At 38.2% G+C, this 14,134-nt stretch overlaps 1 non-coding gene across 1 annotated transcript; it reads left to right on the top strand.

Moving 5' to 3' along the window:
• The first annotated feature begins 13,316 nt into the window (after window positions 1–13,316).
• Window positions 13,317–13,448, top strand: LOC115030328. Its single transcript, XR_003835905.1, has one exon. It is a non-coding gene; the product is annotated as a small nucleolar RNA SNORA17 (small nucleolar RNA).
• The last annotated feature ends 686 nt before the right edge of the window (window positions 13,449–14,134 follow it).

Here is a 14,134-nt window from a genome sequence, read left to right as displayed (position 1 = left end):
GTTGTGGGTAGCTGGCGAGTGTCAGCCGACCCTGCACCCTAGCTACCCCAGTGCTTTTCTCGAGTTGAATATTCTTATTAGAGATAATTGTAAAACAAAATACATGAACAGTCCAGAGGTACTAAAGTAAAGGAATTGTTGAACAAATTAAGGTCCATTCACAATGTGGGCAGCTACTCAGCAATTAAAAGAATGAATTACTAATATGTGAAACTTGGATGGTGAATGGCATGATGATGGACAGGGAAAGAAGACAATTTCATAAGGTAACATATTGCTTAATTTCATTTATATAATCTTGAAAATGATAAACTTAAAATATGTATAATAAATTGGTGGTTTCCTGGAATGAGATATATTTGGAGTAGAGGTTATGACTATAGAGCAAGAGAATAAAAAAGATCATTGAATGATGCAATAGTTCTACTTCTGGATTACAGTAGAATGCAACTCAGTTGATCTTTACTTTGTATGCAAGTCCGAGGTTCAACCACCAGGACTGCAAAAGCCAAGCATGGTGGTGCACTCTGTACTTCCAGCATTCACAGGCCAGAAGCAGGAGGGTCAGGAGTTAAAAGACATCCTCAGCTATATATATAGTGCAAGGCCAGCCTAAGCTACATAAGACCCTGACTCAAAACAAAGAATAAGTGAATGAATAAAATATAAAACAAAGATATATGCACAAGTGATCAAATATCACACAGCTGTGTATACAGTTTTGTACCATTGTTAGTTTCCTTTTTTTTTATATTGTATTATAGTTATAGAAGATACATTCATGGAAGGAAAAAAAATTAAGAATGCACAGGGGCTCTCTGCATTACATTGTCAATTTCATATGAACCTATTACAGTTTAAACACAATAGCTTTTAGAAAAATAAGTTAAAAAAATAAAAATTTAAAAAATGAAATAACAATGAAATAGACTAAGTAATAGCAAATTTCAACGTCTTTCATAGCATAAAAGTGAAAAGTAAAGAATTGGGATATTATAAAAGATAGAATATAAGAAAAAATAAAATGAATAGGGGCTGAAGATATAGCTCATTCTGTAGAGTACTTGCATGCAGATAGCCTTGGGTTTGATGTTCAGTACTACATAAAACTGTTGGCACATCCCCATGGTCTAGCACTAGGGATGTGGAGGCATGAGGCTTTCAGGTTCAGGGTCACCCACAATTACATGGTGAGTCTGAAGTACAATAATACAGTGGTGCTTGCTTGGCATGCTTGGGGCCAAACTGCAGGAAAATAAAAGGGATAACATTACCAGTCTCTGGTAACATCTTGAACCTATGTTATATTCTAATGAGGAAGGCAGTTGACCTCTATTTTTGTTCTCCAAAGTGTATATATCCAATCCAACAGAAAAAACCCATAGTAGGAGACACTCTACATAATAAATATTAATCGTTAAAATTATTAAAGTCATGAAAAATGAGGGAAACTGGTAAATTGACTTTGATCAGAAGCAACAAAGTAGATAGGATGATGTAATGCAACATAGGACTTTGACATCAATCATGGAACAGAAAAAAGTAGAAAATTTGCTGAGGAGTATTATACAAATTAGCTGGACTCAGGGGTAGATAGATCACTTGGGTACCGTGTGAAGTCATGACTTTGGTCCTGAACACCACAAAATTAAGTTAATAAATAGAAATTACTGAATGAATAAATAAGAATGCATCCATATTCTTTAATGTATTAAGATCATGACATTCATAAACTGGTGGGGGACCAGGAGAGGTGATGATTAGAGAAGGTCTGCTGTCCCGAATTAACTTTTGAAACAAAATGGACATTAGTAGAAAACTGGGAAAAGACAAATATAGTTTCTACTTTAGTTAGTATTGTTGTGCAGTTTTAGTTCCTGGTTCTAATAACCTCGCCATAGTTATAAATAAGGTGACCTGAAGAATGTGAGATGAAGTAGGTGTCCTAGCTACATACTATTTATGTGACTTTTTGTAATTTTAAAAGTATTTCAAGGTAAAATAAATTACTAAGAGATCATTTCTAAACAAACAAACAAACACCAACATTATTTCAAAATACACTTTTGAAAAAACCTATCCCTTTTTTGGAAAGATGTTTCATAGGTTAAGATGAACACTGGCTGATCCCATCACTACCCTGGCTGCTTACAACAGTCTGGATCTCCAGTTCCAGGGGATCCAATACCCATTTTAATCCTCCACAGGCATCAGGCATGCAAATAGTGCACAGACATACATGCAGGCAAAATGCTCAGAGCCATATAATAATTAAAAATATCTACCCCCTCCCATTGTGCTGTCTATATGAAACCAAGGCTTAGAACCACCACAGTAAGAAGTACTTTTCTGAATCAATAGTTCATGGGCACAATCCTATCTGTTTCATCCAGGTGCTATGATACAGTAAGACTTTCTACCTTAGAGATTCATTCTTTTTTTGCCATGCATCATTACATATTCTGGTTTTTTTTTTCAAGTTTTTTTCAAGATAAAAATCATGAGTCATTTGAGCTGGTGTTATTAGGGCTTTTTCTGCAACACCACAAAACACTGATCTGTAAAGGAGAAAGCTGAAATTTCTGTAGCATTGCCAGCATAACTATTTATTGGTAGAGTAGCCTAGCTGTTGGTTTAAGGCTGAAGGCTTGTGTTCAGCCTATTACACAGTTATCAGTGGCCAGATATCAACTATGGTCTCATATGATGGGCTGGTCTTAGAGAACTACCTCAAACAGAGATAGTATACATCTTAGATAACTTGTTGCTATAACAGCTTTCTAGAGCACACTTGTCTCATCAGAGTCTGAGCCTTATTCAGTTGGCTACTCCCTCTTCCTGAAGTCCTCTGTTTATTAAAGGGGCCCTGCACTTTATTTTCTGGGATTAATCATTATGGGTTGGTGAACTGCCCTTTTCCCCCTCCACCCCAGCCTTTCATGTGCAACTTACAAGAGAGGGCTATGTCTTTGGGCCTGCTGGGAGTCCTTCAAGAGAACTGATCGGCAAGAAAATTAAGAACAGCTGGGGGTAGACGCAATGACATCATTTGCCTCTGGCATAAACGGCAGCTCAGAAACCCCAATCAAGGAGAGAAAAATAATGGGAATTAGAGAAAGTGTCTTAAGACTTGGGAAGTATGCAAATGCTGATGCTGGAGATTAGGTTGGGGGCACATGTGCTCACTGAGATATTGGATCTCTTAGTTAGGGCCTGTTAATCTATTATTTAGCACTTGGAGTGTATAGACATAATAAGTAAAAGTACACTAGAACAGGCTGGTGAAAGTTGTGAAAATGCCCTGAGGCAGCAGAGTTAGAGGCATGATTGACACAGCAATTGTTTAGAGCCTAAGCTTTATTGCAGAGGGAGTTACAGATAGGACCTTTTACATATAGAGTTTCTTTTTGCCCATTTCTTCATGGGACTGCATACTCTATATTTAATATATGCTTATTTATTGGGGAATTATTTGCTCTAAAACAGATTCCTCTGTCAAATATGGAACTTGTTCCAAGTGGTAAATCCTCTCAAAGTTTGATGACAAATTTCTATACATTGAAGGGATGCTAGAGTTGATGTAGTTCTACCTCAATTTTACAAATAAAGAAATCAAATTCTAAAGAGTTAGGGGATGACTCCAGCTATTGTGTGAGTATTGCTGCTGGAGCATAGAGCTGCCAATTCCTAGTGCAATTCAGCCCCCTCAGCACCTGTTTCACTTAGCTAAGTCATACCCAAAGAGAATTTAAATTTCTATTCCTTTATTACCACTACTCATTGTCAGTGGCTATTACAGGGGGAAAACCCATGATCTGTGATGAATCAAATGGCCTCTGGTGAATCTATTCAGAATCCCACACATATTAATCATGATTTGGAAATGTCACAGCCATAGCAAAAACAAATACCAGTATGCACTTTTTGTTTAGCATTTATCCCATTCAATCATTTCTCCTATGTTTCCTATACTTAAGTAATACAATGTTGTTCTGTTTTGCAGTTTTAAAATGTATTTTCAGAATTAGGAGCAATAACCCCACAACTATAATGATGTTTATGCTTCAATGTAGATTGCCATGGTGCTACTGTAATGTGGAAACCCTTTAACAAAAATGAAAATTTGTATCATTGATGGGAAAATAAATATCAGGAAGGGTGACTGTAAATATTAAACTCAATAGAACAAGAGTAAACTCATTCAAAATTAGGATGAGGCAGATGGTAGGAGATTATAATCAATGTGGTCTGGTCAGTCTAAAAACTGCTGTGGTGCCTCTAGAACTTACTGACAAAGGGTACTCTTAAAACTATCTTGTGATTATTATGACTTTCTGACTGCGATACCAGAAGCTCAACAGACTTGATCACATAAGACATAATTGATGAGCTAGTGAAAATAGTAAAAGAAAACAAAGTAGAATAGGATTGAATAGCTAAGTGGGTATTAGTAATGTGGAGCAGGTGCAATCAGTTATAAAAACAACCACCGAGGAATGTCGGTTCTGAAAACTGAGTTAAAATAAAGAACATGGGGCTGAAAAGTTGACTCATTAAATAAACTACTTATTGCACACTATGAGGACCTGAATTATATCCCCCTAATCCACATAACTGCAGAATGCAGTGGCATACATGAAGTCAAAGCACTAAAGAAGTACCAGGAAGTCCCTGGGGCTTGATGGCCAGCAAATCTACTTGAAGTTCCATGTTCAGTGAGAGACCCTATCTCAAAAATTAAATGTGGAGAGTTTCACAGGAGCTCAACATTAGCTTCTGGCTCCCACACACCAGCAAAAGAAACTGATGAGGAAGATAAAGAAAAGAATGATATAGTTGAAGAATGAATTAAGATGGAATAACAGGTTGGAAAGATTTCCAATGTAGCACTAGGAAGGGATTAAATGCTTGGGAAATGTAGAGAGAAACCTAGAGAGACTGAAGATAGAAGAAGTGTCAAATTCATTTGCTACAGAGAAGAGCTAGAGTATCTGGGTGGGGGGGGGGGCTAAATATTTGAAGAAATAGAGGTAAATGCTCTGCAGACTTAGGGAAGTTCACATATCTTCATTGAAAAAGATTCAGAAGTTGTCAAACAAGACATAAAAAATCCCATATGTACATATTTAATAGTAAAAATTTCTTCTGTAAGTCAGAATACTTTTCATCATGAAATGGCAGACATTCTTACCATGGAGCTAAACTCTATGGGAATCTCCTTATAAAAGGAAACAGTGGAAGATGATTTTTCAAAGTGTTCAGGGAGATCTTGTAGACTAGTGTTTTATACTAGCCACATATATAATATAGAATGGATAGGAGTGGATTTACTTCCCTAGAAAGTTCTCACAAGCATTTCTTTACCTTTTCAGATCCTTCAACCAGGTGGAAAAGTGGCTCATTTCTGCTCTTATTTGCAGTCTTATCTTTCAGCTAAGCCTCTGAAGAAACCGTTTTATCTGTGCTCATTTTGCCAGTAACACCTGGTTCAGAGATCTCTACCTTGTAGACATTCATTAAATGTCTCTGCCAGATAGAAAGGGAAAGATAAATGGAATGGATTAAAATTGTGAATAAAGAACGTAAGATTGCTTCCATTCAAGAAAACAGTAAGTAGCTCTCATTGCCATAAGCAGGGAACATGCCAGTGTGTGACAATATTTTTCACTGCAGCAGACTACATCTCCCTTGTTAAGTCTGTGAGTGACTCAAATGATAATTGAGCATTGTTTATCTCACTACCAAACTAGTAAAGGCAACCTGTGTATTTTGATTCATTTTAGCCATGTGCTTGGTTCTTCACAGCCCACAAACTCCTGCTGAGTCATACTCAGTGGAATATATATATATATATATATATATATATATATATATGCAAAGCCAGTAAACATACTCAAGGAAGTAACGTTAAGGTAAAATAGCCCTAAGGTTTTTTTTTTTGTTGTTGTTGTTTTGTTTTGTTTTATTCAGAATTTGTCAATACATTTCCACAGAGCTGGAGGAAATATTTTCCTCCCCTTTCAGCAAGATAGTTATATTTGCTCACATTTTACTACATAGCAAGTACACACTGGTATAAAATAAATAATTTTATCAGTCCATTTTCCACTTCTATAATAAAGTATACAAAGATGGATGCCTTATAAAGAAAAGCCTTTGTCTGCCAATTTTGTGAGGTGGAAGGCCTAAATATCCTATCATCAACTCTGGTGAGGATTTCCTTGCCTGCATTACATCTTGGCAGATACCCTTATGGTTGGGGTATGATAAAAGGAAGTCAAAGATCGTGAAGTAGCCAACCTTGCTGTCACTCTTAAAACAGCTAATTCAAGGTTCTTCTGGAAATATCAATCTTGATTCCTTCCAATGGCTTACCTAATTCCAAATAAGTTTGTCTCTAAATGTTCCTTCACCTCATCCAAATAACTATATTGAGGGCAAAGCTTTCAACAAACAAATCTTTGGGGCGGGGTCACAAATGTTCAGCATCCAAACACTAAGAACTCAGTCTAGACTCAGACACTGTTGCTTTTCAGGAAAGAATGGTTGCATAGGTAGAATCCCAAATTTATTCTCCCATGGAATTTTAAGTTGATGTCTAGAAGCAATCAGAGCAAGGAACTTTAGGGTTGAGAGGAGCACTACAATTATGGCTTTATACTTTCTTATGGGCAAATAGCATCTTTTCTATCAATATAAAAACATTTCTCATTTGTGTATGTTCATGGCATTTTCCCATCAACTATTTTTCAAACTTCACATGGCTATTTTGTTGTTGTTGTTGTTGTTGTTGTTGTTGTTGAAAATCTCAATAGAAAATGGTTGGGGCAGAATCTCAAAACACAGGAAAAAAAAATGCATGTCCCAAGACACCATTGTCATTGGCATCAAATGTCAGCAGAATTACCTCCTGTCATTGTCTGATCTATGTTTTCATACATTAATTTAGTTCTTTGTCATGTGTCTTTAAAAATACTTTCATATATGTGTGCAGTATATTTTGATAAAATCTACCCAGTCCTTCCCCTCACGATACCTTCTGGCTTCCCACACTACATACCTTCCCAATGTCATGGCTCTTTTTCTTGTCAGGTACTAAGTCTAATTGAGGCTGCTGCTGTATCATAGTATAGGACCATCCACTAGAACGTGGACAACCTAACTACCCTCGGGCAGTCACCAACTGTCCATAATTTCTCAGGTCGTGACTTGACAAGCCCCTCCACATTAGAATTTTGACTGTCTTGATCTTATGCACAACTTGAGCATGTGGCCATGGCAGTGGCAAAGTTCATGTGTGCAATAGTCCTGCATGTCCAGAAACACTGTTTTGCAGCAGTCCTCTGAAAACTCCTGCTCTTTCAACCTATATGCCCTCTCCCCTATTCTTCAATGATCATTGAGCCTTGGAGATTGGAGGTAGGATGTACATAGCTCATAGATGACCAAGCACTCCCAGTATTTATTTATTTATTTATTTATTTATTTATTTATTTTGGTTTTTTGAGACAGGGTTTTTCTGTAGCCCTGGCTGTCCTGGAACTCACTTTGTAGACCAGGCTGGCCTCGAACTCATAAATCTGCCTGCCTCTTCCTCCCAAGTGCTGGGATTAAAGGCGTGTGCCACCACGCCCGGCTGGCACTCCCAGTGTTTAAAAGTAAGTTGAAGTTGTTAGTAGAAATAAGGCATGTAATGACATTGCTCAGGGACTGAGAACTCTTACTAAAATTTCTAAGGAATCCTGTACCATTTGGAAATAATATGATTTAATTTGGGCAAGAGTCATGGAGCACCTCCTCAGGGCAAGTGCAACCCTAGGAATTGCCTAAGTACAAGAACTGGTGGAAAAGAGGTTTCTGATACAAGTGAGTGGAAATTTAAAACAGAGAGAATGTCCCAGCAGAACAAAAAGAAGGCTTGAGAAAGTGAATTTGGGGATTGGATTCAAATAACAAACTTTCTACAAGCAGAAGCATTTTTGGAGGTGGGAACAGTCTAGGTGAAAAACAACAAGGTAAAAAAGAAAATTACAGGATCCATTCAAAGCCACTATCAGTCCCTGTGTTTTTGAATCATCAGTCTGTGCCATGCAGTGTTAAGTATTTTACAGTGATTCATTTATTTGCTAAAGAGCTTCATTAATTATAGGCAGCATCGTTGCACTTTAGGAGACTCAGGCTCACAGCGATCAAGTAACATGGTCTTCTGCTAAGGGATGGTAGAAAATGAATTCGAACCAGGTCTTCTAAACTCTAAAGCCGGTTTTCTTAAATACTAAGTTCTATGTCCCAGAAGTAAATATATGACTCAGAGACTAGAGAACTTCAGAAACTAAGTGAAGGGTCCTGAACTTAAAGTAGCAAAATTGTGAACTAAAAAGAATCGATTTTCTTGTAACAATTACTGAATGGTTAGAACTCAACAGTGAGACCAAAGAAGAAATCCTAGATGGATCTTGTGTTGCCATTCATGTGTGCTGAGCACGCAACAGTGCAGTTACATTTGCTCCGCACTTTGGTTAGTTATGAGTCCCCATGTTAGCTGCCACACACTGAATAAAGTAATGTCTCTGACCAAAAGCTGAAGGCAACACTAATCTATAGGTATAACCTATTAGTAGTAGGTTTCTCCTTAGGGCCTATGACTGCCTTAGTCACATTTTACCAGGTCTAGCATAAGAAGATCAGGATTGCCAACATTTCATCATCACTGGGAAAGAGACTCAATGCCTCAACTCTCCCTTGGAACTATTAATAGTTAATTGTTGCTGGCAGAGAGGGTGTCATTATCTTCAGTGATGGAGCCAGTGGTGAGTTGCACATGTGCCATTGGGAGAGAAAGGGAGATGAAAAGGGGTAAGGTGGGGAGATGAAAAGTGGCCAAAATTCATCACATGTGTGTATGAAACAAAGAATTAAAAACAAAGTATTCAGGGCTCGAGATATATCTCAGCTAGTAAAGGCATTAAGTAGAAAACAAGGACCTAAATTTAGATCATCAGTACCTACATTAAAAACTGTATATTGTACCTATAATCTCAACCTTGAGTGGAGACGGGATACCTGGGGCTTGCTGATAGCTAATCTGGTCTGAAACTCACTGTGTAGATCATGCTGTCTTTGAATTAAGAAGTCAACCTTCTCTTTGTCCCCTAATCTGGTATTATATTTTATACTAGAATAGTTTCTGAGTCTTTCATTGTATCTCATAACTTAGACTTTAACGGAAGTAGCCTCATTAACTATTTGTTAAGATCATTTTTGCTTTGGTTTTAAATGATTTTTATACATTTTTGAGGTTATAGTTTTCTGGGAAGAATATCAAAGAAATATGTGTGCCTTTCTTGGTGCACACTATCTGGGAATACATGACAGTATAGGCTTTTATTATTAGTGCTTTTAACATTAGTCACTCAGTTAAAGAAATAAATGTCAGATTACTCCACTATGAAGTTCCTCTTTATGCTTGTAATTAATAATATTCTTGTGGATAGACACTTTGAAACTGCACAAATGTCCTATTTGTCATTATTCTTTTTTATGCATTCATTTGTCATTCACACTGTACTTCTAATTTCAATATAACAGCACAGGGGTTATTCTTGGCTTCTTATTTTAAAATATTTATTTCATTTATTTATTCTCTCTCTCTCTCTCTCTCTCTCTCTCTCTCTCTCTCTCTCTCTCTGTGTGTGTGTGTGTGTGTGTGTGTGTGTGTGTGTGTGTGTGTACCCATACCTGGAGGGTAAAGGCTACATTTCGGGAATTTCTTTTCTTCTTTTTAAGATGTGAGTCTTGGTTATTGAAGTCAGGTGTGGGCACACTTAGTGGCAAATGTGTTTACCCATTGAGTGAGCCATCTTGCCTCTTTCTTTATTTTTAATATCTCTGTCCAAACAGTGAGACTGAAGCTAATATACATTCCTCTCATGTCCACTTCGTTTCATGCTATTTATGCCTAGCTCCTAAGGAGAGTAAGAACATTAATTTTTGCTCTGTAGTATGTTTTTATTTTGTACAAATCAGCAAATGCATGTCTACTTTCTTTTATTTTCTTTTTCCATTTCATGTGTGTGTGTGTGTGTGTGTGTGTGTGTGTGTGTGTGTGTGAGAGAGAGAGAGAGAGAGAGAGAGATGTGCATGTTTGTCTGCATGTTTTATATATGTGTGCAAGTTTGTGGAGACCCAAAGTTGGCATCAATAGTCATGCCCAGCTGCTCTTTCATCTTATCTATTAAAGCAGCATCTGTCAATCAAACACATTAACATGGGTAGTCTTACTTGCCAGGTTGCTCTGTCTTTCCAAGGTTAGAATTACTGATGGGCCACCAAGACCACTGTGAGTTCATATAGGTTTTGGAGATCTTGACTCTGGCCCTCGAGCTTACATGAAAAACACCAAGCTATCTCCCAGGGTCCTATCTCCACTTTTTTTTAATTGGACATTTTCTTTATTTACATTTCAAATGTTATCCTCTTTCTGGACCCCCCAACCCCCCTATCCCATTCTACCTCCCCCTGCTTCTGTGAGGGTTTCTCCACCCACTCACCCACTCCCAGCTCCCCGCCCTCAGTTGCCCTACACTGGGGCATCTATTGAGCCTTCATAGGACCAATGACCTCTCCTCCCATTGATGCATGACAAGGCCATCCTCTGCTACATATGCAGCTGTAGCCGTGTGTACTCCTTTGTTGATGGCGTAGTCCCTGGAAGTTCTGGGGTGTCTTGTTGATTGATACTGTTGTATACCGGTTGTAGTGGTGCACACCGGTAGGATTTGCTGAAAGAGGCAGAGGCAGGAGGATCACGAGTTTGAGGCCAGCCTGGGCTACCTCCACTTCTTTTGGATCCCCCCCTTTTTTTATTCTATAGAAATAATAGTACATTATAAAAATTATTTCAGGGCTCCTCAAGTAGAGGCATTTGCTGCCAAGTCTGGCAACCCAAGTTCAACCTCCAGAGTCCACATGTTAGGAGAGATGCAGCACCTGAAAATTGTCCTCTGACCTCCACACACACCGTGCAAGTGCATGTTCAAGCCCCCACATGCACAAGCATCAATGTTTCTAAAAAGATTTAAAGTCGTATAGTTTGCTTCATTCATGTATGTGTAAATAACTCTTGGTTCATAGATAAATTTACAACTTTAAAGCAGCCATTAGAACCCTATTGAGCATTTGTATCACAGATTATTCAATCTTTAATTTATGGGCATTTCAGTTGTTTTGAATGTTTTGAAACATTGTGGTAATTAAGACAAAGACATTTTATTTTCCATATATACTTGAGCCTGTTACTTAGTGACTTTTACATTTTTAAAATTACTCCTCTATCATTGTCTGACATGCATTTACTACCCTGAACTAGGAATCTCCACAAGAAATGCACTATATAAGAACTGAAAAGCCTGTGTATGTGAAAGGGATATTCAATGTCACTTTAGAGAAATTGATGATAGAGTCTTAGCCTCATGTGGTTTTTATTAAACTCAAACTTCCTATCCAAGCAACTGCACCGTGGTTGCTAGGCCAGAAGTAAATGGCACCTTGGAGACTTTGGAAGACTGAGGAAATTTCACTTTCTGTATACTTGGCTTTCATTCCTCTAGCCTGCCCAATTACTAGTGTTGGTTGGTTTTATTTTACATTTACAATACTGTCTTTGATATATTGGGACCAGAAGATCCTGAAAATGTACTGTCTAGATAGTAAATACCCCTCTGTTATGAGAGGGATCCAATTGCATATTTATTGCTTTTGGGAAAAGTCAAGGCACAGTAACTACAAATACATATATTAATCACTTCAGTATCAAAATGTACATCCCCACAACACCATGTTTATTAATTGTTTTCAATAAAACATGACATTTATTAATCATTTTTTCTGTTGTTTGGCATCTTAGGGCCTTGTGGATTAAGGAAAGGGCTGCTCCTCCCAAGGTTAGCTGATCCCTACAGATAAAAATTTGCTTAATAGGCAAACCAAATAATAATCCTCATCTCTGGTTCCACCTCATTTTATCACGCTTTTGCAGCCTAGAATACTGACAACTTGCAACTAAAGACTACACCCAAAGATCACTGTGTTTACAAATTCTAAGCCTGCTTAGCTGGTCTTCAACAGCCTACTCATTTCTTTCCTCAAAGCTTTCAATAAAGACTAGTATCTAGGTTTCCTTCCTGCTCCTTTTGCTTCCCGACTGACTGTGGTGAGTCTTTATATATAACCTTTGTATGTAATGGTCAGGTGTGTGCCCACTTCTTGTGGGAGCTGTAAATAGCTTCAAGATCTCTTATTCTGACTATACCTGAACAACAACAGTAAAAAATTAAAATATCAAGGCAGTGCTGTCAGTCAAATACAGAGTATAGAGAATTATGCAGGGAAAACTGACTTTTCCACTAATTCACTTAAAAAAAAACTCTACTTGTTGCTGTGTGTAGTGGCACAAGTCTTTAATCCTAGCACTAGGGAGAAAGAGGTAGACAGATTTCTAAGTTCAAAGTTGGTGTGATACATATAGTGAGTTTCAGAGCAGCCAGGATTACACAGTGAGAACCTGTTCCAAAATACACAAAACAAAACAAAACCTTGACTTGTTACTGTTGTAACTTTGCATCCTTCAATTTAAAAGTAAAATGACTTGGTATTTGCATGATATTAATACTTCTTCCTATGGAGAAATAAATTGTGTATTCTTGTCTTCTGCCTATTTTCATGGAGTAAGTTTAAAAGAAAAGTGGATGTACATGGATTTTGAACATAGAAGCAAACTATAAATCCTTAAAAAATTCTAGGGAAAATTCTAAGTCTGGGATTTGATGAAGGATTCTTATTATCTATAGTATGATCTGTGAAAGCAAACATGTACAGAAATGTATCAAACTAAACTGAAAATTTAAAACTCTTCATTATTAAAGACTGTTATGAGAGCAAAAGACAAACTCCGTCATATATTGATGATGGGAATGTAAAACGATACAGCCTATTTCCTTTTGTTTCCTTTTTCCCAGGGCTGCATTTCCCACCGCAAACTCTCACTTGCTCTACCATTTAGTTACACACTCAAGCTCTCCCTTTTCTTGTAAAGCTGAACATGCAATCACTTTTAAGACCTAGAAATATCACTTTTGAATATTTATCTCACATAAAGGAAAAATCATACTCATAAAAATATGTATATAGATATTCATGATAGTTTTGTTTATGATCTGAATTGGAAACAACCTAAGTGTCTTTCAGTAGGTGATTAGATAAACTCCAGTACATCTATACCACAGACTAGTCAACAGTAAAAGGAATGAAAATTCTGACCTGCCTCTAGAAGTGTTGCAGATGTGGCTACTGTGTCACAAGTGCATCAGTAGGTAGCAGAGAGGAAAGAGGCTGTGCATATGCTCAGGGTTCTGACTTATGAATATCTGAAAGATTAGTAGCCTAAGAATGTGAGCCTGAGATGACCACAAGTTCAGCACCAGGGGAACAGGACAGGGAGTTAGCCTGAGATGACCACCAGTCCAGTGATTGCAGGCCCTGACAGCAACAGCTCACAGGACCTGGGAGCAAGCTGGAGACTAGAAGAAGTCCACCTGGGACTGAGGGCTCCAGGCAGGGGTGAACCTGAGACAGATGACCCTCACACAGGGCCACTTGGACAGGCAGAGTGTGGAGTGACCGTGAGATGACCCCAGACTGGCTCCATGGGGCCTGGACAGGAAGCTAGCCTGATATGACCACCAGTCAGGTGCTGCGTGGGACAACAGGAGAAGACCATGTCCAAAATGACATCTGCCTGATGCCATAATGCACATGTGGGGCATAACAATCCTGAGACCACTCCTGGGATCTCTCCTGAGAAGATCCCAGACACTCAGAGACCCCAGGTACCACTAAGAGGAGCAAGTAAGTGGAGGAGGAATGGAAGAGAAAGAGAAACTGAAGGATGTGGGTATAATGAAGAGAAGCAGAACTAGAGACTTGAGGGTAGTGAGAAACAGCCTGATGTGAATAGCTGGAGATGCCATCTGTGACCATGGTAGGGTCCTGGCTTGTGCTGCCATCTAGGTCCATGTCTGGATCTGTGGCCCTGCAGCATCAGAGGTCTGCTACCACCAAAGACCAGATAGACATC

The sequence above is a fragment of the Mus caroli genome, unplaced genomic scaffold (assembly GCF_900094665.2).
Source record: "Mus caroli unplaced genomic scaffold, CAROLI_EIJ_v1.1 scaffold_13856_1, whole genome shotgun sequence".
NCBI lineage: Eukaryota > Metazoa > Chordata > Mammalia > Rodentia > Muridae > Mus > Mus caroli.
This window is presented reverse-complemented; position numbering and strand designations above follow the sequence as displayed.